The sequence below is a fragment of the Podarcis pityusensis genome (assembly GCF_964106645.2).
Source record: "Podarcis pityusensis genome assembly, chromosome: 3".
Taxonomy (NCBI): Eukaryota; Metazoa; Chordata; class Lepidosauria; order Squamata; family Lacertidae; genus Podarcis; species Podarcis pityusensis.
In genome coordinates, this window is record NC_138026.1 from 26492431 (window position 1) to 26518523 (window position 26093).

The window sequence follows — 26093 nt, forward strand, 5'->3', positions numbered from 1 at the left end:
TTCTTTTTCTTTCCTTTATTCCCCATTAACAAAAATTATTACTAGAATGGCCAATCGGTAGATGTATAAATGGGCTGGGAACTGCTGCTCTGAGAGGGGTCTCCTTGCAAACGACAGCACCCAGGATTCTTTGCGGGAAGCCATGCCTGTCAAAGTGGTATAAAAGTGCTATAAATGAATTGGTGTGTATGTGACCTTAGAAGGTGTCCATTGTCACCTTAGTTCACTGGTCTTCAGCCCTGTGTCTACAGTTTCCATCCTCCCAAGCCAGCTTAGCCAATGGTCAGTGGTGATGGGAATTGTAGTCAGACAGAACCTGGTGACCCAAGGTTGAAGAACACTGCCTGAGCTGTGCTACTGGATGGTTGAAGAAAAATCCCTAGTGCCTTTACTTGGCATTCCATTTCTTAGAAGTTTCTTACCCAAATATGCTCAGTACTATTTTTTAATTTTTTATTTCCATATAATTGTACCTTGCCACAAAACAATGAATGGATGGGGAAGCAGACAAGACATGGGTGACCTTTCTTAGAAAGAGTAAATGAAAGTAGGTTTCCTAGAATTTGGGGAATGTTACCTTTTGATTCAGGCAAATAAGGATTAAGTGTGTTTTTTTATTTTTAAAAAGACTAAGCTTTTGCTCTCAAGTAAAATTCCTTTAAAAGTATGTAGTCAAAGGGGAACGGTAATCTTTATAGCCGGAGGGTTTCATGACATGTCTGTTTTATTGCTTAGAAACAGTCAGCTCAACCTAGCCTTGGTGGAGCTTCACTTAAACTAAGTGAGGCACACACAGGAGAGAGATTTAGATCAATAGGCTTGTATTGACATAAAGTAATGCTTATATGTGTGCCATTAAACCAATGACCCCTTTCCTCCTAAACTTTGTATGCTTAGCTGCAACTGTATTCGGAGGGACAAAATCCAGACTGGAGAACTCTCAATAAAGCTAAAACGAAGATAATAGTAACAATAGTGGCCACAACAAAAATTAAAAGTTAGTAACTTTCACCCACTTAATAGAAATATTTACCTGCGTTCACCTCTATCCATACATACACACTCAGAAAGCAGTGACATCAACGGGCAATTACAGGCCAGTAAATCTTAGCTTCAGAGTGCAAACTGACCTTCACCTGCTACTCATTCCACTGATTAAATGGACATATTTACCTATGACGCAAGATTGGTCTAAGCTTTGTTTAACCTTCTTTTTTGGGGTACTCATTATCCCATACATCTCAACAGGCTGTGAAAGAGAGTTCTGGGTTAGGCACTGGAGATAAGTGGATGTGAACAGGGAGGTTTTGAAGGAAGGTTTTCAAAAGGGGTTCAACATTTCTTTGTGTGAAACATATTAACATACATACGACACAGTTAGATGATCCGAAGGTACACAAACCAGTTCATCTGCTGAATCTAATCTGAGTTGACTTGATCCTGTCTATTGTCTGTGCCGGATCCTGCCTGGGAATCCCTGTGTAAAACACTCTGAGCTCTTTAGGGGAAGGATGCAGTAAATGAGGAGCTATGCAGATGGTGACAGCAGTCACAAAATTAAAAGATGCCTGCTTCTTGGGAGGAAAGCAATGACAAACCTAGACAGCATCTTAAAAAGCAGAGACATCACCTTGCCAACAAAGGTCCGTATAGTTAAAGCTATGGTTTTCCCAGTAGTGATGTATGGAAGTGAGAGCTGGACCATAAAGAAGGCTGATCGCCGAAGAATGGATGCTTTTGAATTATGGTGCTGGAGGAGACTCTTGAGAGTCCCATGGACTGCAAGAAGATCAAACCTATCCATTCTGAAGGAAATCAGCCCTGAGTGCTCACTGGAAGGACAGATCGTGAAGCTGAGGCTCCAATACTTTGGCCGCCTCATGAGAAGAGAAGACTCCCTGGAAAAGACCCTGATGTTGGGAAACATGGAGGGCACAAGGAGAAGGGGACGACAGAGGACGAGATGGTTGGACAATGTCCACGAAGCTACGAACGTGAGTTTGACCAAACTGCGGGAGGCAGTGGAAGACAGGAGTGCCTGGTGTGCTCTGGTCCATGGGGTCACGAAGAGTCGGACACGACTAAATGACTAAACAACAACAACACATTTTGTCTGCTATTTTAGACACACTTTATCCAAGTATATGCAACCTGTACACATTACTTGGCTGGAGAACTGCAGCTCTACGCCAGCAGAGTGATTCTCCCATCTCTCATTGGGCCGAAACTGACATCCAATCTACACTGGATAGGGAGTTTGGATTGCACCCTGTTACGTTGGGAGCAATCAACTGAATGCATAGAAACTCCAAATGATACACAAATGCCCGACTCATTCTCTCTGCACCAAACATGAATATCAAGCACATTCAGGCGAACAAGCTTAGATAGAAGCCTTCCTGCCATAAGGAACCCTGTAGCATTCGCTTCAGAATTTACTCAACACTCAGAAGTCAAGCCAGTACACGCAGAGATGTTGGGGTGGGTTTTTTGGGGTGCTCTCCACTCCATTTCTGTTTAAGCACACAAGTATTCACCTAAATGCATTAAAATGGCTACCGAATAGTGTGAAATGTGGGAAATGAGTTCAGTCTAGAATTGCACCCACCTTTCTTTAGAAGTGCAACGTCTGATTTATTTTGTCAAAAACTGTTATTCTGTAGAGGATGATTGCAAATGTTTGAAATGCTCTAAGTCTTTTGGAGACGCAGCAGAGGGTGACTAAAATTTCCAGAGTCCATCTGGAAACTTAGCAAGATAAGCATATTGTTCATGAAGATTGAACTCGCTCTCCAAATTACCATTTCTCAGAATACACCATCTCATAAATTAGAAGTCTTCTAAATTGCATGTTGCCCATGTTTCTGTAATGTAGCTTAATTGTGACAAATGTTTTTAATTGTTTTCCAGCAATTGAAAGCATCTCGTTTTTGTGTGTGGAGACATCTCTGTCTGAATTTTTTTAAAGGTAATGTGTGTTAGTGTTAAAAGATTTGTCCTTTCCTTTTATGCCAGGATCTGTCAATCTGCTTCTTGAAAAGGTTACTTGCCTGGTTGCTTGACTAAATTATAAGTTAAAACATCTGTATTCGCTACTTCATGAATGAAGGCTCTAACGCTATGAGCTAATCTATTCCAACTGATTCTTGTCTGGAAAAATAAATTCCTTGTTCGGTGGTGAATGGAAAGAAGAAAAATGGAGAAGGGGAGCATTAACTACTACTTGCTTTATAGCTTTAACAATTTAGCTAATTCTCTTGTTTGGCAGTTGATGGTGGCCAATTAGATTTCAAAAGGCTTCTTGACGTTTCTGCTGTGCTATTCTCCTACAAGTGTGAAGTGAGCTATAACTGCAAAAACTATTTTCTTAGCTGTTGAGCTGGCCTATAATTGTTCTTCCAGATTCCCGGGGGGAATCTAGTGGCTGGGCAGCCCTTTCTCCTGTTTTCCTTCATTAGCATATGGCTAAAGCTATACATGGCAGACATTTTGATATGGCCCCAAACAGTGATCCAATAGGGCTATACTGTTTTATTGCCTTTTGACTTATTTGGTGGCATGTTGGGGGTAAGGGTGAGAGATATAACTTTGGCAGTCTATCAGAATATAACAATGGGGACATCTCCCCACTTTGTTCCTTTGGAACAGGTTCCTCAGGTTCATGTTGGCCATAGGGCTTTGGATTGACTTGGGTTTCTATGTGAATTGAGTGCTGTAGATCAACTCTCCTTTCACACAAGGACTTTTGACACTGCAAAGGGACTTTCCCTCCCTCTCCTTCCTTTGTACACCCACAGAACATATTTAGGTGGTACACAGGGCAGAGTGTGCAGGGAAAGGAGAAATAAGAAACTTCTGTTGCTCAATGAAAAGTAATTACCTTAGTGGGACTGTTTTGTTGGGTACTGCCCTAAGTTTGGTTGCTGGAAGTTGGTGCTAAAAATGAGTTAGAATGAAATTTTGCATGAATTGCTCAAAATAATGCAAGTAATGATAATAAGTAAATAACAATAAGATGATGATCATGATGACAACTACTGCTACCACTACTACTAAGAATTTGGATTATGTATTGTGAAGTGTGTTTGACTCTGAAGGCAAGTGGAGTCTTGTTAAATTTTAAGGGAAATGAATTAAGTATCAGCTTGCCAAATTCAGTGTTTCACATTTTAAACTGTATCCGTTACTGGTAATGTTGAGGTGAGGGGGATGGCAAATTAGAAGGAAAGGCCCTTCAATATAAACAGCTACTATTCCATTCAACTCTTCACTTCTACCCCCAGTTTTCTATTCAGGCCTGGTTTTGTACTGGTCTGTATTCAGAAGCCAAACCGCTGATCTGTAGAGTAGAGAGGGAGGAGAATTCACACTTTACAAAATAATACACGAAACCGAAACACAGTTTTTCTTTGAAATATTCACTTCTCCAAATTTTGGAACAGAGCTCAACTATAAAAAAAAAAGTTTAGAAAAAATGCAAATGAAATTTTGTTTGCATGTGGCAAACGTGGATTTGCCATACATATATCAGGCAGGTAAGTGTATATTCCTCCTGGTGGGGAACACAATTCTTTTAACAGGTAGACAGGATAAACAAACGAAAGGGCTTGCCAACATGCCACATCTGAGAAAGGCCCAGATCCACTTTGGAATTCCAGAGCACCACTTTCAGCAAGCCCAAATGGTGGGATTCATAATCCAAGAAAAGAGAGATAATGTCTTCCAGATGACAACTTTCTGCATGGCAGTCAGGAGCCTTAAGCAAGAGAGAATTTTTCATTAACATTCAGATTACTTGTCATTTTGATTCACACTCTCTAAGGAAGCTAATTTGGACTGCAGCCATCCTTACAGTGTGATGACAACACAACATGTTCCCCCACCTCTCCTTCGTTGCTAATGATTCCTTGAATGGCAGCTGTGGTCTCTGAGCTCAGCATGACACGTTTTACCCACCGATGTCAGAGCTGCTGTAGGCTTCGTTCTTGTCCTCTCCTCATCCTGCTGGTCTTGCACTGCCTCCTGATCATGTCTGTGCCTGCACATGCACCAGTCGCATACATATGTTTCGGCTTATCTGTTGTCTGTCATAGTGTAGGGTATGCAGCAAGAGATGACCGTTTTCAAAACTACCCATGCTAGCTGTTATGGCCACCGGAATCTGAGGCAAAAGTATGCAAAGCCATTCTCAAACTTTGAATTTTTTATGCACAGTTTTTCAATTGGTATCCTATGACTTCCAAGACAGGCATTTGCTGTAAGTGTTACTAGGGTTAAGGCCTCAAAGCATTCCTCTGGCAGTCTAGCTCAGGCAACCAATGTCTAACCCAGCCCTTTGCCCTTTGCCAACCTGGTGCCCTCCCAGAGAGGCTCCCAGAGAGCCAGTGTGGTGTAGTGGTTAAGAGCAGTAGACTCGTAATCTGGTGAACCCGGTTCGCGTCTCCGCTCCTCCACATGCAGCTGCTGGGTGACCTTGGGCTGGTCACACTTCTTGAAGTCTCTCAGCCTCACTCACTTCACAGAGTGTTTGTTGTGGGGGAGGAAGGGAAAGGAGAATGTTAGCCGCTTTGAGACTCCTTAAAGGGAGTGAAAGGCGGGATATCAAATCCAAACTCCTCCCCCCCCTATGTTTTCAACTACAACTCCCATCAGCCCCAGTGAGAAATATTCTGAAAGGGGAAGATCAAAAGGCCTTCACTCTTTAGAGGATGACAATTGTGCATGGATTCCATCAGTGTCGTATTGGAGCTTTTCTTATCAGATGTGGAAATGAGTGAAGGCTCTGTATCTTGAAGGAAAGCAAGTTTGGAAAGCCTAACTCAACAGTTCACTCCTCCTTCCAAGCCCATTACAAATTGGGGCCCTGGCCTCTTTGAGGATCAGCCCAGGTAAGGGCCATAACATCTGCCTTACATGCAAAAGAGCCCAGGTTCAATCCCTGGTGTCTCCAGGCAGGCCTGGGAGAGAACCTAGTGGCATAGTGTGTGGGGGCACCACAGGGTGGTTGCCCTGGGCTCAAAATTGTTAGGGGTGCAAAATTTCAACACCCGGTGCTGCCTCAGTACAGCTGTGCACTTTTGCTGCTGGGCTCCATTGAAAATGGCTTCTCCGTGTGAACCAGGAACTGACCGCACAGAATGACTCTTCTTTGCTCTGCAGTTGCGATCTCCCAGGTGACACAGATGCCATTGGGCAGTCGAATGTGCACGTGTACTCCATTAGTTCCCCCCCTCCCTCCCAGTCCTTTGCATGGCCCTGGGAGCTAGCAACCCGTGCTATGCCACTGAGAAAACCTTATCTGAAATATGGGGTGCCAGTCAGTGGCAACAATAGTGAATGAGATGTACTAAATACCGTATTTTTCGCTCTATAACACACACCTGACCATAACACGCCCATAGTTTTTAGAGGAGGAAAATCCGTAGGCATGCCACCCGTAGGCATTCCCTCCATAACACGCACAGACATTTCCCCTTACTTTTTAGGAGGAAAAAAGTGAGTGTTATGGTGCAAAAAATACGGTATGTATCGGGATCACCTCTCTGAAAGCCCTTCCCACCACTAGCATGCCCACCATTGACATTGTGTCCCACCACCTAACGAAAGATGTTTAGAGTGATAAAACAGTGTGGGTGGGTGATAACGACTCGACAGTTCAGCAATCCAAGGCAGAAGATAGAGATTGTCTGTGTATCTCCCAGGTAATAATTTGTGGCTCTTGATGAATCTTGGCTTGCTTCCCTGACTCTCGGTGTGCTATTAATATTTTGAAGTTGGTTTAATTTTGCTGATCCTCTCATGCACCTTTTTTTATGTAAATGCCCATAAGCCTCTTTCTGTGTGAACAAGAATTTTTACATAATAAAAGCACCAGGGTGAATCCGTGGTTACTGGCACAGAGCAGAAAATTCATCCATTTTATATCAGGATTTAATTTGAAAGTCTGGATTACTTAAAATGCATTTTTTCCCTACATCTGACCTACTTTTTAAATCTTTAATATTCCAATTTGATTTCTTCACAACATGGTGCTTGAAGATATGCCCGCTCCAGCCAGCTTCTAACTAGTAACGTAATTCTGTGCTGGGTGGAAGAAAAAGAGAGTTTACAACAGCACATGAGAAAGATCAAGCACTGCAAAATCCCCCAAATACCATTTCAGCACTGATATAAAATTCACATTTTGGCCACAAAAAGTTCTCTGATTTTTGAAGATGATCTCAAGTGGAGACTAGTGAGGGCTAATTAATAACTAGACAACCCCCAGTTTAGTATAGACATTTTTGTTGTTTTTAATAACACCTTTAGCTACTAATGAAATTGGGCCAGAGCTCCAACTTTCCTTTCTAACCTTCCTTCTGACTCAAAACTAAGGAATCTGCCCATACTGAATGAGACCACTGGTCCATCTGGCTCAACCTTTCCCAACCCGACACCCTCCCACTATTTTGGACTACAACAACCAACAGACCCAGCCAGCATGGCCAATGATCAGGGGTTACGGGTGTTGTAATCTGTTCCCAGGCCTCCTAGGAGGTGCTGGGGTTTGAAGTTCTGTATGCAAAGTGTATGCCCTACTGCTGACCTATGACTCTGGCACTAAAGGATAAATAAGACAGTACAATATTCCCGCTATTCCTGACATTTAGGCAGGAGTACGGGTGGCACTGGGGTTAAACCACAGAGCCTAGGACTTGCTGATCAGAAGGTTGGTGGTTCTAATCCCCATGACGGGGTGAGCTCCCGTTGCTTGGACCCAGCTCCTGCCAACCTAGCAGTTCGAAAGCACGTCAAAGTGCAAGTAGATAAATAGGTACCGCTCCGGTGGGAAGGTAAACAGCGTTTCTGTGCGTTGCTCTGGTTCGCCAGAAGTGGCTTAGTCCTGCTGGCCACATGACCTGGAAGCTGTACGCCAGCTCCCTTGGCCAATAAAGCGAGATGAGCATCGCAACCCCAGAGTCAGTCACGACTGGACCTAATGGTCAGGGGTCCCTTTACCTTTACCTTTACAAATGCTTACTATACTCCAAAATTGTATTTGGAATCACTGCGATCAATATCCCTTGTTAACTGCTCCTTTTATAGTAAATTTCTCTCTCTGCCTCTCTCTGCCTCTCTCTCTCTCTCTCTATCTCTATCTCTCTCTCTGCCTCTCTCTCTCTCTCTCACTCACACACACACACAGAGAGAGAGAGAGAGAGAGAGAGAGAATAAAGTGGGATGTGTTGAGGAGTCTTCATTTTCTTACCCCTTTCATCTAGTGTTAGGCCACTTTACATGATACGATTTACAGGATGTATGCTACAGATGGATGCTGTAGCTAAATTATAATATTTCACACATGAGGAGACATGATTTTATTTTGTGGACCACCTGGAGAAGTTTGATTAACTTAATATATGCCGCAGCAGCTAAATAATAATTATAATTGTAATAAAAAATAGAATTGGTCAAGTTCCCTGCCATGTGTATTCTTAGCATCTGTACGATTATAAAGACGATACGGGACCATTTTTAACTTTGCTGGCTTCAGGATATGCAGCGGAGGTCTGCATTCGTTCCTGTGCTAAAAATGTGACATGTGCAGCTGCCTTCTGTCTCCAGTCTATTGAACTGAATGTTGATAATATGAAACATCTCTTTTCTTTTTTTAAAAAAAGTCCCTGGCTGTACTACTGTAAGAAGCTCTTGCAATATATTTTGCACATCAGATGAGATCCATTGTTCAGCTGTTGATGTGTATCTGGAGACACGTGGATTACAAGTAATGGAGTTATTTGTTAGGCACATGTCTGGTCATATGAAAGGTGTTGTTTGTTAAGGTTTCTCCACTGGTTCTAGTGGGCTAGAGCAAGCAATAAAAGTGCCTCAGGGAGCTCTCAGTTTGTGTCAGTGTACATGTTCCTGTTCATAAGTTGATATATTTTCAATGGTTTCCCTAAGAATGTAAGTTATAAACTGCACACCTTGGAGCTAAATACAGCTTGGAAAATGATGTTCAGCATACAGCTGCATTGAAGGAGACTTAACAGCACAATCCTAACCATGTCTATTCAGAAGTAAATCCTCCTAACAGGACTTACTCCCAAGTAAGTGGAGTTTTTTGCTCTCAGCATTCTATCTGGGTAGCCATGCCCACTTAAGCTCACCCCATTTGCAAAAAGAAGAAGTTGGGAGTCTGAGTCAGTTCCTTTGCGCAGTGGACTCTGACTTTAAGTTAACAATTTTATTAATTTTTTTCACAACGAAGTAAGCTTTAGGAAAATGACTTTACAGCAGGAGCACCCAACTTTTTTTGTCTTTCCAAAAATCTAAGAAATTGACGTGTGTGCCACAAAATACCCATTTCACAGAAGGAAATAGGGCAATGCTCAGTTATCCCCATGGGCAAAACACACCCACCTGAAAATGAAGAAAACACAGACGAAAAAAATGCAGGCACCCCCTCTGCCCCCAAACTCTCATTTTAAAACATTGGCAGGGGGCCTTAGTAGTCACCAAAAAGGAGATATTTGAAGGCACAGTGGGTATCCCAGTTCTATAGAGTCTTATTTGGTCCTATTATTTCAGTAGGTGAAAGCCTTTGTCACACTGAGGGGCTTCAGATTCTGAGTTTTTAACTGAACTGTAAGAGATTCCCCCCCAACCCGCAACCCCAAAAAGGGCACAGGAAGAACCTGGGCTGTGGCTTTGGGCATCTCTGGTCAGTCTGCATGGCTTTGTCTTTTGAGTTGTCTCCGAAGGGCTGGGAAAGCACTTACATAGCAGAGCCTTCCCAGTCCTCTTTGCCCAGCTCTAGCATCAGCTTCTGCCCCTCCCTTTAAAAAGCGACAGTATTTTCAGCGCAGTTCCACGGCCAACTAATGTGCATAAAAATGCACGTACTAGGGCAGGGGTCTGCAACCCGCGGCTCCGGAGCTGCATGTGGCTCTTTTACACCTTTGCTGCGGCTCCGGGGTGGGTACTAGTGAGGGGAGGAGGCGCACTGTGCGCCCCGACACTCCCCACTGTGGCAGGCGCTGTACTGGCTGTGACGTCGCATGGGGCGGTGCGTGCGTTAGTCACGCACCGTCCCGACGTCACCTTCCCGCCCGCCCGCTACATTGTAAGGGGCATGTACGCTGGTCACTGCATCGAAAGGGGGCATGTACGCTGGTCACTGTTTTGAAGGGGAGTGAAGAACACACACACACAAAAAGGTAACTTGTTAATTTAACGTTTATTTCTATGAGGAGGAGTAATTCTGAGGGGTCAAACAAAGAAATAATAAAAAAGTGACAAAAAAGTTATTTTTATAATGACGAGTTTTGCGGCTCCCAGTTTTTTTTTCTTCGGAAACGGGTCCAAGTGGCTCTTTTTGTCTTAAAGGTTGCAGACCCCTGTACTAGGGTAAAGTGAAGATAACATGCATTGCATTAGGGAATAAAATGCATTGCATTAGGGAAAATTGCTTTGCAAAGCTGTGTATACTCAGCAAAATTGCATTCAGAAATGAACATGCTAGGAGAAATACGTACTGAAATGCTGGTGAATTTTCACGAGGACTTTAAAAAAACAAACAAGCCACAGACTGATGCAGAAATATAGAGAACCTAAGGCTGGAAAAATGAGAAAGCAAAACTGATACATTTTCCCATTCCTTGCACACCTGGAAGCAGTAGAATGAGTTTGTGAACCAGGATGTGCAACTTCCAGGCAGTCTGAAGTTCTGGCACTACTCTCTTTTCCTTTTTCAAATTAAGTAGTAGCTACACCCAAATAGCATATATCTGCAAGCTCAAATATCGTACTATTATTCCAGCTATGACATAATGGTGAGCGAAACAAACAGATGGGGGCAGGATGAGATAACAGTAATTTAAGCATGTTTTTCCTTGGCTGTCTCACCCGAGAGACAGGTAATCTCGCTGGGTAAAGTTTAGTCCTAATTAGAGTAATGTCAGCGGAACAGTTATTGTCACAATCAGGGGCACCAGCAGACAGGTGGTGGGAAGGAACATGCTATAAAGGATATGTTTCACATAATAAAGTCCTCTGAGATTAGGATGATCTTGGTGCTCTTTCGAAAATTGTCCTTTTCACTGACAATCAGGTCCCAAACCCGTCTCTCTCTCTCTCTCTCTCTCTCTCTCTCTCTCTCTCTCTCTCTCCTCCACTCAAAGGCGTAGCATGCAAAATACCTTTGGTACACTTGGATTTGTGCATAGAACTGTGTTTGCTGATGCTGAGAGAATGTCAAATATAGTCAAAAGGAAGTGAAAAGGAAGCAAATAGATTTTTCTCCCCTGCTGTAGTGGGTCAGCATGGCCATTTGATGGGAAGGGCAAGTCTGTGCATGAAACGGGCAACTCAACTGCTCCAGTCCTGGAAAAATGCTTGATGGCATAGACCAATAGGTTGGTCGTGATAGATCGCCGTCGATCTCTGGCTCCCTTTCCTTAGCGTCGCTAAAACTGACTCCTGCCCTGCTCCCTTGCCCCACCCTCCATTGTTGTTTGATCTCTGGAAGGGAAGATGGAGCTTTCTCTGTGCTGCTGATTTCATCCATAGCGATCTTTTTGTGATCCATTGTGATCCATCCATAGCAATCTTTTACCCCTATGTCCCTTGCCTTTAACCTCCTCTATGTCCCTTGCCTTTAACCTCCCCAAAAACAGAAGTCCCCCCCAAAGTTTTTTAACCCCCCCCCAAAATAGGGCCTCGAGCTGAACCCCCCCCCCAAAAACGGGGGTAGATCACTGCCAGTTTTTAATTCTGAAAGTAGATCGCAGTCTCTTGAGAGTTGGCCACCCCTGCCACAGACCAAGGGCAGGATTTTTTTTCCCAGCCCGAGGGCCACATTTATTTCTGGACAACCTTTTGGGGGCCACATGCCAATAGTGGGCAAGGGCAGAAGGAAAACTGGGAGGGGCAATGAATGTAAAGCTCACCTTTGCACAGTAGGCTAGTTTCTGCACACACTCTCACACTTACCTCTCTCTTCCATCCAGGTAAACAAAATGGATCACAGTGGCGTGGTTAGGGGTGAGCAGGGGACAGATCTCCCCAGGTGACACTTACCTTTGAAGGCGGCACGCTGGAGCCCAAGGTGGCGTGCAAGACCAGGTGCCCCCAGAGCCCAGCATGCCACTCACAAAAGCAACATGGGACTGGGCTAACAGCACACCTGAGCTACTGCGTACCCCCCAGCTGCCCTCTGCCAATTGAGAAGGATGCAACAGGCACACACCGGCCCCACAAGTGGCTCTGGGCTTGCAGGGTGCCTGAGCTGCTGCATCCCTCCCAGCTGCCCCACCTATCTGACTGGGTTGCTTCAGCCACCCTGGGCAGGTTGCAACATGGATAAAAACATAATCAAGCATTAAACATTAAAAAACTTCCCTATACAGGGCTGCCTTCAGATGTCTTCTAAAGGTTGTATAGTTACCTATCTCCTTGCTTCCTACCCTCCAACATTTCTCTGATGGAAATAGGGACGTCCTAAGGGAAAGGAGGATATTCTGGGATCAAATCCCAGTACGTTTCTGAGCACAATTCAAAGTGTTGGTGCTGACCTTTAAAGCCCTAAACAGCCTCGGTCCAGTATACCTGAAGGAGCGTCTCCACCCCATCATTCGTTCCAGACACTGAGGTCCAGCGCCGAGGGCCTTCTGGCGGTTCCCTCGCTACGAGAAGCCAAGTTACAGGGAACCAGGCAGAGGGCCTTCTCAGTAGTGGTGCCCGCCCTGTGGAACGCCCTCCCACCAGATGTCAAGGAGAACAACAACCACCAAACTTTTAGAAGACACCTGAAGGCAGCCCTGTTTAGGGAAGCTTTTAATGTTTAATAGGTTATTGTATGTTAGTGTTCTGTTGGAAGCCGCCCAGATGGGCGGGGTATAAATAATAAATTATTATTATTATTATTATTAAAATCAGAACCTGGGTCGGCCTCTGTAAATGCAGGAATGTCCCTGGAAAATAGGGACTCCTAGAGGGTCTGAATTAACCATGATGTATATTGCATGAAAGCAATAATTATATTTTTTTTACCAAAATATAAATAGCAACAAGGACCCCTGAGCAGGTTGGGACCAGGAAAGTAGGGAGGGGAGTTTAACCATTCCCACTCCCCACCATGCTGAGATCCCAATGAAAATTGCATCCCTAGAGCTGCTTTTAGCTTCAAGAGGGAAGCCTCTATTGATTCTAATGCAGACTTCATTCCAAAGTCTTTTTGCAGCTAAGGGTGGGATGAAGGGGTAGGGTTAAATCTCCCCACCTGCTACAGTTCCTCTTCTGTTGTCTGTGTACAACAATGCAATGAATGCCAGGTTAGGTTTGGCCCCCATTACAGTCACCTGTGCTCCCTGTGTTCCATACAGGACCAGTCCAATACTTTTTGATGCCTGAAGTGAAAGACAAGATGGCTTCTTTCTCCCATTCCCCAATTCCATATGTCAAAGCTGAGCATACTGGCAATTGAATTGCATTTTAACACCAAAATTGGGACACCACACCTGAGGGCAACATGCTAGTATAGTGGGTTTGGTGCACACAGTTTTGTTCTCTGCTATCATTCACTGTTGCTGCCTGCCCCCAACATTTGATGCCTGAGGCAACTGCCTTGCTCTGGCAAATGGTAGGGCCAGCCCTGCTTGGGTGCTTTCTGTCACATTAACCAACCCACAAGCATTGTGAAGTGAGGGCTTCAGCTTTCCTGCTAAACATTTGCAGTTTTCTCCTTTCTTAAAGAAAATAAACTTCCTTGGTACCTGACGCTTCTCTGCACATTGCAAGGCCTGTATTTTTATTTGGAGGAACACTGAGACTGCCTGGTCACCTGGCAGGCATTTCTTAGTTCATAGGCAGTCAATTAAAGCTGGCACTGAAAGGAGAGTTTTCCAGAGACTCTGAGCACGGTTGTTGTCTGGTCAAAATCAGAAATTCTGCAGATTGCTTAAGTGTGAGATGTTTTCTTAAGGCTGCATCCTTGGACCACAGTTTTGGTGGAAGCTGTAACTTTTTGTTACTAGTCACAGGCTTAGAATCTGTCTTTCTGCAACAACATTGAAAGGAAGCAAGTTGAGGTGAAATGGGGGGGGCACTTTCCTGTTTCTTTCTGGGAGGAATACTGGGGGGGGGGGGGGAAACACGCAGCAAATTATTTAAACCAATCTGTCATATGTAATATTCCAGGCAGCTAACAGGACTCTTGATGATCTCAATGAACAAGCTGGGTTATAAGGTCTCAAGTTTTTTCAGAGCTTTTTTTGGTATCAACACACGAGCCTTCCCTGTCATTTCAAATAGGTTTTTGCAAATCTTGTTCAAAGAGTTAAACATGAATTTTTCTAAAGCTCCTGACCCTTTTTGACTGTGACTCACCTGTGGTTGTGCTTCAGTTTCTCTGTGGTTGCTTCACAATGCTTTGAACACATTTTATTGGGAGAAATTCCAACCGGACATGTTCTGGAATGCCATTAGCTCACCGTGGTGAATAAGCTTGACAGTCATTCGTTCAGTTTACAGTACGGGAGAGTGATGAGGTTTACCTTCAGCTTCGATGATGAGGTGATATTACAGAGTTCCTGCTCAGCAAACATTTTTGGTGGAAGACTTAAGGAAGGAGTGAAGGGAGATGGACCAAGGCAGGCTATTAGAAAGTACCATGGCCATTGTTGTTCTCTCCACATACTCCACAAATTGCGGCGTGCCCTTTTGGCAGACAGCGGACACAATCTGCTAAGACAGTGTGATGTGATGCTTGCTGCCAAAAGGGCACGCCGCAATTTGTCTGCATGTCAATATGTGTGTCCCTGATTTTAAATCCCCCCCAACACCAAATAAATAAATAAAATAAAAATGTGCATGTGTGACAATTTGTTGGCATACACAAGAGTCCAACATAGATTTCCGCTTCGGTCATGAATATTCAGTTCTCTTTTCTTTTTAAGAAAATATATGATTTTTTTCTTCTTTGGTTTTTTGTTTTGTTTTGTTAGCACTATAACTATTTGCAGTGTGCTAAAAGGATTAAGTCCAATCCATACATCAGCCTCTCCCCTTGAAATCAAGGGGCTTTCAAGTGCTTAATTTTGATTGCCTCCCATTATCCTCCAGAAGTTGTGTCCATGGTAACAAAATTAATTCCAGTCCACTAACTGTTATTTTTAATGCATTAAAAAAAAACCCTTGGAAAACAAGTATCATTTTGCCATTATCTGGCCTTTATGGAACCCCTCCCCAGTTCACAGTTATGTCTTAGCTTTACATTGAGTAAGTGGTCCATGCAACTGCAGGACAATGGGATGGTTTCTAATCAAAATACCCCAAGTTGCGACTTGGTTGGTGTCTCCCAGTCTGGCGCTTGGAGAAAAGCAGCAGCAGCAGCCCTTTCAGAAAGAATTACCGCAACAGTTGTACTTCATAGAAGTCCAGCTGGGAGTTAGTTATTTAAGTCTCAGACACAGAATAAAAGATGACACTCAGAGATACATTATTCTGTGAGGTCAAGTATCAGAACATGGTAAGACAGATGACAGGAAAGCTATCAGTCAGGATGGGAAAGTGAATTGCAAGAGCAGGGTAATAAAAGCGCTGGGAAATTGAAAGCACTGAAGAGCTCTTGTACATCAGGCCCCAAGCCTGGCAGTATTTGTATCAAGTACTCCAACCAGGTTTTGGGGGACTGGGGTATGAGTTCAAAAGAATAGCTTGATTTTCTCATCTTCTTTCCATACAGTATTCCCCCCCCCCCACTTAGCATTTATAGAATGCATTTCCACCTGTGCAAAGTGGTTCTCACTCAGACCTCGTGGACTGGTCCTTATTCCACCGTGGTGGTTGCGTTGCAGAAATAAGTGTGAGTGGTCTGCATGTGGGAGTGGTGGAAGGCCAGAGCTCACGTGGCCCCATGGTTCTCTTCTTGTAAAATAAGGAAAGGGAGAGGGCAATGGGTGACAGCACTTTCCTCTCTCTTTGCCATAGCTGTCAACCTTCCCCTTTTTTGCGGGAAATTCTCTTATTCCAGCAACGTTTCCCACTGCTATCCCGGATTGTTAGATATCCTGTAGACTGTCCCCGGGACAGGTGAGGCTGCTGATCCCTTATTTTTAAGGCTGCTGATCCCTTATTTTCAAATCTGAAAGTTGACAGCTATGCACTTTGCAGATGAGGATTACGAATGTGCATGGCTTCATGGCATGCCTAGCATGTCCGGGATGAGATTTAAACTGCAGCAATCCCAATGCACACTCTTTTAAAGCACACTACACAGCACTATGGCACCTGGAAATTTGGCATTACCCCCAAGTGCTGCGCAAGTGATCAAAAGACTGATGTGGGAATTTGGTTAGTGTTTACGACTTTGCTGCTCACCTGCCCCATTGTGTTCGGACAACAGATGCTTTGAGAGCCTTGGTGCTAGAGCAGATTTGGATTACATTTCTCTTCAGCCCCAGCTAGTATGCCATTGAGTTGGATCAAATCACAGTGGGAAGGTGGCTCCTTCTGATGGCCTCAGAAGTGGTGGTGGCCAGATGGAGGGGGGAATGTTCTCAGCTGGAGCAGAATGGAGAGGTGGGGCTAAGTACTGCTTCCCACAGATGCCTTCAGGCATGATAGCTGGTAGCAAGAGGGAAGGGTATGCATGGAAACACAAGAAGACCATTGGTCCGGCTCAGTATGGTCTCCATTGACTGGCAGTGGCTTTCTGGGGTTTCAGGAAAAGGACGTTTCCAGACAGACGTGGAAGATGTTGGAGATTGATCTTCTGAAAAGCAGAGGTTCTACTACTAAGCTACAATCCTCACCATGAGTCTATGCATGGTGTCCACCCAGGGGGCACATTTCAAATTTTGGGAGAGTGCAAGGGCTGCCAGTCACAAAATGCCATGGAGGGTGTGTGATGAAATACAAAATGTTTGCTGTGGAGGCATGGGTGCCATGGGGGATGTGGCATAACAGAAAATTAGAAGGGGACACACACACACACACACACACACACACACACACACACACAGTCAGCAATCTCCTGCAGGTCCAACACAAACTGCTGGTCTCACTGTCTAATAACAACAGGGACCATTCCTCATTATCAATAAAAGTATGCAATGCAGCAGCTCCACCACTCTTATTCCTCAGGAATCACTTAAAAGGTACCTGCACGTTTTGTCCCAAAACTGACTTTCTAGCAGGGCTAGAGACATTATTATTTTTTATAAGAAAGCTCATAGTCTGGAGCACCTGCCCAGCAGCACCACTGGAAGTCTTCACAGACATCTGCCCTTAGCCATCTTCTTGACTTGTGGGACTGCCCTAGCTCCCATGCCACCTTTCTGCTTCTATGCTGACTACAGAAAGAAATTTTCTTGCAGTGCTCAGACATACATCCACCTTCCTTCCTTCCTTTTCTCTCCTCCTGCCACCTTCCTGGCATAGATGCCAAATGTTAGTTGAAAGAACAGAGGCTAGGAAATAGTCCAGGGGTACACAATAGGGAAATATGAAAGAAATAAGGTTATGGATGCTTCTTTATTTTCAGCACTCTCACAGAATAGTGTGATCTAGAGATACAAATTGCAGGTTTCCAAGGGAGGACTTAGGGTGATAACTCAGAGATAATAACTTCATAATGCAGTAACCGTCTTCCTATCCTTGCCTACCACTTCTGGGAATTTTTTTTAAAAAACACTGTCTCATGGTGAGTCATGGTATGATGAAAGGACTAAATAGTCAGGTTATCATGTGATGACTGCAACCATCAGATTAATCACTTGGTGCCTGAATCCACGCTAGGAAGGGCAGAAAATGTATACTTTGAATTACCTGGTTTTCACTGCTTGCTATATTCTATTTTCATTTGTGAGATTATACCCACATACCCACATACCTGCAGAGTGAGACAGGAAGGATTTGCATTGGACTAGTCTTCAAGCATCCAAATGAAGACAATAGCTCTGTTCAGGAAATATCCTGCCATCTCTGTTTCAGACCTTCTCACACTGAGCTGCAAAGAGCTGTAGAGCCAGCGTGGTGTAGTGGTTAAGAGCGGTAGACTTGTAATCTGGTGAACCGGGTTTACTTCCCCGCTCCTCCACATGCAGCTGCTGGGTGACCTTGGGCTAGTCACACTTCTCTGAAGTCTCTCAGCCCCACTCACCTCACAGAGTGCTTGTTGTGGGGGAGGAAGGGAAAGGAGAATGTTAGCTGCTTTGAGACTCCTTAGGGTAGTGATATCAAATCCAAACTCCTCCTCCTCCTCCTCTTCTTCTTCTTCTTCTTCTTCTTCTTCTTCTTCTTCCTCTTCTTCTTCTTCTTCCCATGTTTACTTGCTTTATTCAAGGTCCCAGTGTCACAGGGGCGTCTCTTGGTGTTCAGCTGAATGAAGGGTAGAAGCACCCTTGCGATCTTCCCTGCTCAACGCTGGGAATGGATGGGTGGGTTGTTGGGAATGGGACTGACATGCGCTATGCCCCTCCCTCGTATGGATGCACGCATATTTCCTGTTCAAGCATAATGCTTGTGCTGGACTACTGTTGAAAGGCTGCAACCATAAGCCTTCCCCCCCCTCTCTTTTAAGCAGCCATAGCCCACACTACTGTTTGGAAAGTGCAGTGTTACACAACTATGTAGGTAGCAATATTAAGCTGAGTGTTTAGAATTCTGCCCCATGGATGTTTCATGAGCCACATGTTCCTGGTAAAGCAGCTATACACATGCTCACATGACAATTCCTGGCTCATATCATAGAAGAGGAAAGTATTTCTGTGGAATTACAAAAAAGGAACATCTCCATCTCAGACTCAAACATTTGTCAAAAGACATAACAAAGTAAGCAATGTATGCAAGCTACATAATGCATGGCATATCGATTCCAACCCTTATAAATGCCCATATGCTCCAATACTGTGGTTTTAGTCAATTCCATATGCTGCTCTCAGTCAGTTCCACATACGTTGATGCAGAGCTTGTATATGCTGCGCTGATATTGTAGAGATACATGGGGGGGGGGGGATTTCCAGACGTTTTCCTGAGCCAAGCTGGAACTGCAAGGCTCTACAGTTGGTCCCACAAAGGATGTGCTTTATCCATTCCCTTGATCTGATTTGCATCCACTGGTCTCCATTCAGCACTGACATTTCCATTATGTATCCAGCTTTTATGACCATGAGGGATACTGAAAACGATTTCTAAAAATGTGTTGAGAAAAGGCCATAAGCACTTTGAGGAGCACCCACAGGAACTTGTATTAATAAAATCATAGAATTGTAGAGTTGGAAGGGACCCAAACGTCATCTCATCCAACCCCCTATAATGCAGGAATCTCAACTAAAGCATCCATGACACATGGCCATCCAACCTCTGCTTAAAAACCTCCAAGGAAGGAGAGTCCACAACCTCCTGAGAGAGTCCATTCCACTGTTGAACAGCTCTTACTGTCAAAAAGTTCTTCCTGGTGTTTAGTCGGAATCCTGCCATTTATATGAATTGCTCTCCTTTTCTCACATAAGTATTTCACTGCATCCCTCATCCCTCATACTGAGATGGGTTACTACCTGGATGAAACAGAATAATGTGTGTGTGTAGCTCTGCATACATACTGAATGCCATCTAGGCTGTTGTCGCCTGCAGGCATTTAAAGGTAACTGTTCATGTTTGTTTTGTAGCAGTTCCCTCTGTTTCTGCTGTGTGCCATACGCGGTCCTCTTTAACACCTCTCAAACGAGGTCAATTATGACGGGATTATTTTAATTCTCTTAGATGTCTTTCCAGAATTCGTTAGTTTAGACTGATGATCTCACTCCACATGGCTGGGCACCCGGAATGTGCAGTAAGCTTCCTGCCTGTAAAGGACCAGCTATTCATAGATGCTTTGAGAAAACACCGTGTCAGCTGATGTTGTGTAATGGAAGGAACACTGCGGTGGTGATGGAGGAATGTGAACCGAGGAGCCCTTCAAGGTTCTGAGAAAAGGATGTGAATGGAAAGCCACTAAATTATGTTTGGAAGTAGCTTTCTGATTCATTGAAATGCCAGAAAAACAAAACAAAAACCCAACAACAGCAACTCAAGCCCACACTATTGTAAAGGCAAGGTGATTACTTAAATTAAAAGTGAATGGATGTTTGGTTCGAGAATTGGAGATATCAAGCAGCGACCATAAACATCCAATCCCCTCAAATTTAGGGGGATTTTACACATTAATCGGTATGTATGTATGTATGTAGAAATGTGTGTGTGCTGCATATCCAGCTATCCTTAACATGCATATTACTTTATTGCTCTGTGCTGCTTTAAAATGTGGGGTTTTGTTTTGTATTTTTGTGATTTATTTATTTTTAAATGCTGTACACCACTGATAGACTTCTTTGAAGTATGAAGTAGTATATAAATTACATTATTATTAATGGTTATTTTTGCCCATTATTCACCTTGAGGTCCCAGAGCAAGTTACAACAATTTTTAAAATGCAGCATTAAACTCAGTTTAAAACAAATTGAAAATTATAATTATAATTATAATTATGTACCCCACCTCAGCTGTATGTGCAATGTATCTTTTACGGCAGCAGGTGAAATGAGGATGCTGACCTATGATACTGGAATTCACTTTACTGAAAAACATGACTGTACAGCAGAGGCAACTGACCTGCAGCCCAGAGCCCAACTCTCTCCCTGCTCTGCAAATTTTCTGGTTCCTTAAGACCTCACTGATTTGGGTGGTCAGAAAAGGTTAAAAACCCAAAAGTGGCACAGTGTATTTCATCCCCTCCCCAGTGATCAGATTGATCATTTGATGAGTAGGAAGGGGAGAACACACCTCCTCCTTAGCAGATCTGCTTTCAGTGTACATCAGACAGATCACACTAACACACACTGTCCTCAGCAATATCGAGAGGAAACTTTCTCAGCAGTCATTCACACACACACACACACACAGAGAGAGAGAGAGAGAGAGCGCAGAACAGAAAAGCAGTTAAAAATGATAGTTACTTGAATAACAGTCACAACAGAATGGAATGCCTCGCTCATGTGACTCACAGTCAGCCAATCACATGAGAGAGCTACTGCCAAAGAAAAAACCCCATGCTGAAAATACACAGCAATTCAACACAAGCAGCATTCCCATTTCAGGAAATTAAGCCATTATCCTTAACATTGCTGTTGGTATAGTACAGAAACCACATACCACAGAATCCCAGGAACCTCAACAGGAACTGAAGCATATGTTCAAGCCTTTGGCATCTTGTGTGGCCCAGGATCATATGACCACATTTGCCTCTTTTGTGAAATCAGTACTATATCTGAAGAGTGGGTTCTAATTTTAAAAGAATAGGAAAATGATGATGTAATAATATCAACATCCTGATTAAGGTTGTCAGATGAGGTTGGTCGCTGAGATGTCATTTTAATTAGTTGGCTCGATTTGTTAATTTACTCAAAATTAATACAATAGTCGACGCTTGCAGATGATAATTGGAAGTTACATTATGAACAGGAGCGTCTGATGACACTGCTTGCGAAATGTTCTCGTGTACCTGTGAATAATTGGGATACATTGTGTGTTACGTCTTGCATTTCCTTTAGACTTTTAGCCTCAGTCTGTGAAATTGGTGGGGCTTTCTTTTAATCTGTACCATGCACTTAACAACTCCCTATAAAAGCTTTGCGGCCTTATCTGCCATAAATCAGAGTGGCTTTCTAAAATAAAAAGAGAACACTTCATGCATCTGTTCTAGCACATGAAAGCTTACTTTCCGCAATACGTTTGTTTGGTCTTTAAGGTGTCACAGATTCTTAGTTTTTGTTTTTTTAAGCTCGAATATGTTGCCTCCATTGGGGTATATGCAGTTTGCTTTTTCCACTGCCTCTTTGAAACCCAGCATTGAGCCCTGAACAGAGGGCAAGTAAAATGTGATGTATTGTTCATTTATTTATTTTAAAAGCTAAATATTGAAGTTCCAGCCTCCTCTTTGTTAAAAGGGTAATTAAGTAGGAAAGAAACAGGTTGAAATTCCTTACTGTCAAGTCCTCTCTCTTTCTCCCCAAGTTATCAACTACTCAAACAGTCCTTTTGCATCAGCTTTAAGTAATGCCCATTTTGGGGGCAACATATCTCATCTGCTGTGTCTTCTACGAAGAGCCTATTCTGTTGTAGGTATTTCTGCCAAACACATTTTGGAATGGTTTGAATTACACTGAACAATGCACCTACCAATTTTCATTCTCCTTCAACCTGTTTTTAATAAAGTCAACATGGCTTGTTCATCCGTTGTAAGACCAGCAAAAATACATAAATAAGACACACACTCTTTCTCTCTCTAACATAGGGAACGTCTGCAAAATCCATTTAAAATCATGACCCAGTACAAACGAGAGAAAGAGAGATTGAACTGGGTCATGATTTTAAATGGATTTTGCAGACTTTCTCTATGTAGCCTCCCCCTTCCCAGCAAAGGGCTGTCATCCGAAACACAATTATGGGGTGTATGGGAAATGGGTTCTGTAAGGGATGTTGGTGCCTCTTGACTGCAACAGTGTGGAAGTTGCTTCCCTGTGGTATCTTCTCACACGTGAAAGGGCCATAGCTTAGTGGTATGGCGTCTGAAGGTCCCAGGTTCAATCCTTGACCTCAAGATAGGACTTGGGGAAGACCCTACCTAAAATCTTGGAGAGTCAATGCCAGTCAGTGCAGACAGTTATATGCTAGATGGACTAATGGCCTGACTCTGTATATAAGGCAATTTCCTATGTTCCTATGTCAATGAGGCCATCAGTGAGGTGTCTTCCCATGTGAACATTGCCTGGCTTGAAGGAATGCCAAAATTGACATAGCAAGGCAGCTCATTCATAGCCCTGTCATTGTAGTTCTTGCATCCAAATGATACTGAAGTACTGTGGGGAGAGAAAGCATGAAGACACAGATCCCATGTTGCCATAGGAACATAGGAACAGGTCCTGTAATTTCATATCTGAAGTCATTCAAGGTGATCTCTGGGCAGCAGAAACAAAGGGCCTATAGAGTAGTTTCTTGTAACTCAGAGCAGAACAGACACATATGACCCATCCAAATAGCATGAGTGGAATTTGACAAATGAATCTTGTCAGAGGGAGCCCTCTGCAAGGACTTCTGTTTGCGCGATGGGGCTTTCCCTTCCTCTCTTCCCAATGTGCACCTTTTTGTTGTTGTTGTTTAGACGCTTAGTCGTGTCCGACTGTTCGTGACCCCATGGACCAGAGCACGCCAGGCACTCCTGTCTTCCACTGCCTCCCGCAGCTTGGTCAAACTCATGCTGGTAGCTTCGAGAACACTGTCCAACCATCTCGTCCTCTGTTATCCCCTTCTCCTTGTGCCCTCCATCTTTCCCAACATCAGAGTCTTTTCCAGGGAGTCTTCTCTTCTCATGAGGTGGCCAAAGTATTGGAGCCTCAGCTTCAGGATCTGTCATTCCAGTGAGCACTCAGGGCTGATTTCCTTCAGAATGGAGAGGTTTGATCTTCTTGCAGTCCATGGGACTCTCAAGAGTCTCCTCCAGCACCATAATTCAAAAGCATCAATTCTTTGACAATCAGCCTTCTTTATGGTCCAGCTCTCACTTCCATACATCACTACTGGGAAAACCATAGCTTCAACTATACAGACCTTTGTTGGCAAGGTGATGTCTCTACGTGCACCTTTGCCCCCCCTCCAAATTGGCTCTGAGTGGTCAGGAGAGCCCCCAGAGCAGCTCATGGGGGCAGGAGAGGGGAAATTGTTCCATCTGGGAAGCCAGAATGCTTACCCTAATGAAAGTATAGCCTTAAGGCAAGATTGAACTCCTCCCCGTATGTTTAAGTTCTGCTGATTTCAACAGATCGAAAACTTTGGATGGATTTTGTCCTAGGGCTATAGCAGCCAATGCTATAGTTCCATTTATAGCGCCTTATGTTTGCAGAAGACAATGTCTGGATCCCTCCTACTGCTGGTCACTTCTTTACTTCCTCTTCTTCACAGTTATGCCCTGGGTATCTGATGGAGGTGAAAGACTCGCCCTAGAAATTTTTAAGATTAGCATTGGCATGATGATTTGCTAAACTGCCTCATGGCCGTTACTACAGTGGTTCTTTCTCTCTTACATAGCTGAAGCAGGTGCTCCTGGGATTTTGACATCTCAGGTAGTTGTCTAGTTTATTTCTATGGATGGATCTGGTCTTCCTGCTAAGCTACAGCTGCACACTACAATACAGTCTGCCAACTGAAATTAACAGGGTTTACCTGATTCTATCCAGCCTCTCTCTTTGTTCTTTACAGTCTCCACTCATTCTGACATATTTTAATCACACAGGTGTGCTAGTGGCAAATGCTTTCACAATACCTTTTTGCTATTCAATAGGGCTTGTTTTCCAGGTTAAGTTCATAGTTGAGGTCTAGTAAAAACTCTCACATCCTTCTTAACATTGATTCCAACCTGGAATGTTTGATAATTTGGTCCTCCTAAAACACTCTTCTTCTTCCTTTTTATTTCTCAGGACATCTGTGGCAACAAATAAATGCATGTTTTGAAATTACTTTGTTTTCCTAGTCTGTTGAATTGTAGTTTTCCTTTATGTCACCTGCAAAATGCAAAACGAGATCTCAGCATTACAGGCCTATTTTTTTTAAAAAATCTTCTAGAATTCTTCCTCCGTAGGGAGCATTGTTTATGTCAAAGGTACTCATCACAAGCAAAGGTTTAATTCTGAGATCAGAGGCTGCATTTTCATCAAACTTTCTCCAAACTGGAAGGAGCAAGAGTTGTCTTGTTCTGGCTTTAGCACAGATTAAAGCCCTCCTGCCACTTGCCTGGGGCTTGTCCGTTGATGGAATCTTTAAAGAATAAAGCAGCCAAACCCAAACAAAGTGGCCTTGAAAACAGGCAAATTGATTTTCTTCTGCAGATCAGAAATTTCAAGAGGTTTTCAAGGATCTGCTAAAAGCCACTTCTATGGCGCTGACCTGGCTTTGGTGTCCCATGTTTTCTCTTCCCCTTATAAAATACTGCTTGGGGAGCAAGAAGAAAAATAGCCCGAATATTTAGCATTGACGCAGGATTGTAGACCTTTTGAACCATTTGCTTGAATATCTATGAGCTAAAAGCAGAGCATGGGTAGGGGAATGAACTAATGCTCTACCCCCCAACATCTCTGACTCCACTTCAGACTAGGGATGATGAAATCTGACAGTGTTGGTTTCTCGTTTCTTACTTTTTTTTTACACTTAAGTACAGTTTTCCACATTTCTGCTAGTTTCTGAATTTTTCAAGAAATAAGTCCTCATGAAAAAAACCACCAGTGGAAATTTCTCCAAATATACAACTTTCTCCCCCAAAAGCAATTTCCCTTCACACAATGTATTTTTGCATGCTATCTTCACCTATACATAAGTGTTCATGCACACTTTACCCTCATATATACATGTTTGCACATTGTACATGGCTGAAGAACTGCACTGAAAAATATGGAGATATACAAGTTTCAAAGGGTGGTTCACACGTTATTTTGGAAAGTGAAAATTAGGAAGGTCCACCTGTAAATGCAAACTGAATCCAATTTCTCTCACATCCCTACTTTGAGCCTTCATGTGTTGAGAAGAAAAGCCTAAACAGGGATTCTAAGTGTATTGGAGTGAATGTGCTCAGAATTCTCCCCCCACCCTGGAACCCCGATAAGGCAGAGTTCCCCTTCATGGGGTGGAGGATTGTAAGCATGCTCAGCTGACTGGAACTTGTATGTGACAGTAGTGACCAAGGCCATTTTTCCTGAACTATTCTCCAGCACAAATTATACCGAGGAAACATCATGCGTGGGCATTTTGGCATAATGCACATATACAACAGGAGTAGCAAATGTAGCCTGAAAGCATTAGTTCATTAATCAGCCTGCTTAATTCATTAGCTATAGGTTAAAAGCTGTAGGTTTTTAATCAACAGATTTTAATTGGAACTGTTCCTCCTCACACTGTGTTTTTAAGGGTGTTTGGAATCCTTGTTATAATTTTGTAAGCAGTTGTGAGTCATTCCCCGATTAAGCAGTGTCAGGGGTGGGATAATTTATTGCCGCACTCTAGGAATTGTTGCTCCTTTAAAACCAAGC

General features: G+C 43.5%; 1 long non-coding RNA gene across 5 annotated transcripts in view; it reads left to right on the top strand.

The window, feature by feature from the left end:
- LOC308473638 overlaps positions 1-26093 on the top strand; it is a 503626-nt gene that overhangs the window by 60036 nt on the left and 417497 nt on the right. For 2 of the 5 annotated variants that reach the window (XR_013984124.1, XR_013984125.1), the window contains exon 2: positions 2911-2968. The exons of the other annotated variants lie outside the window; for them this stretch is intronic. This is a non-coding gene — a long non-coding RNA (uncharacterized lncRNA). The remainder of the gene's footprint in view (positions 1-2910; positions 2969-26093) is intronic. 5 annotated transcript variants of the gene reach the window in all.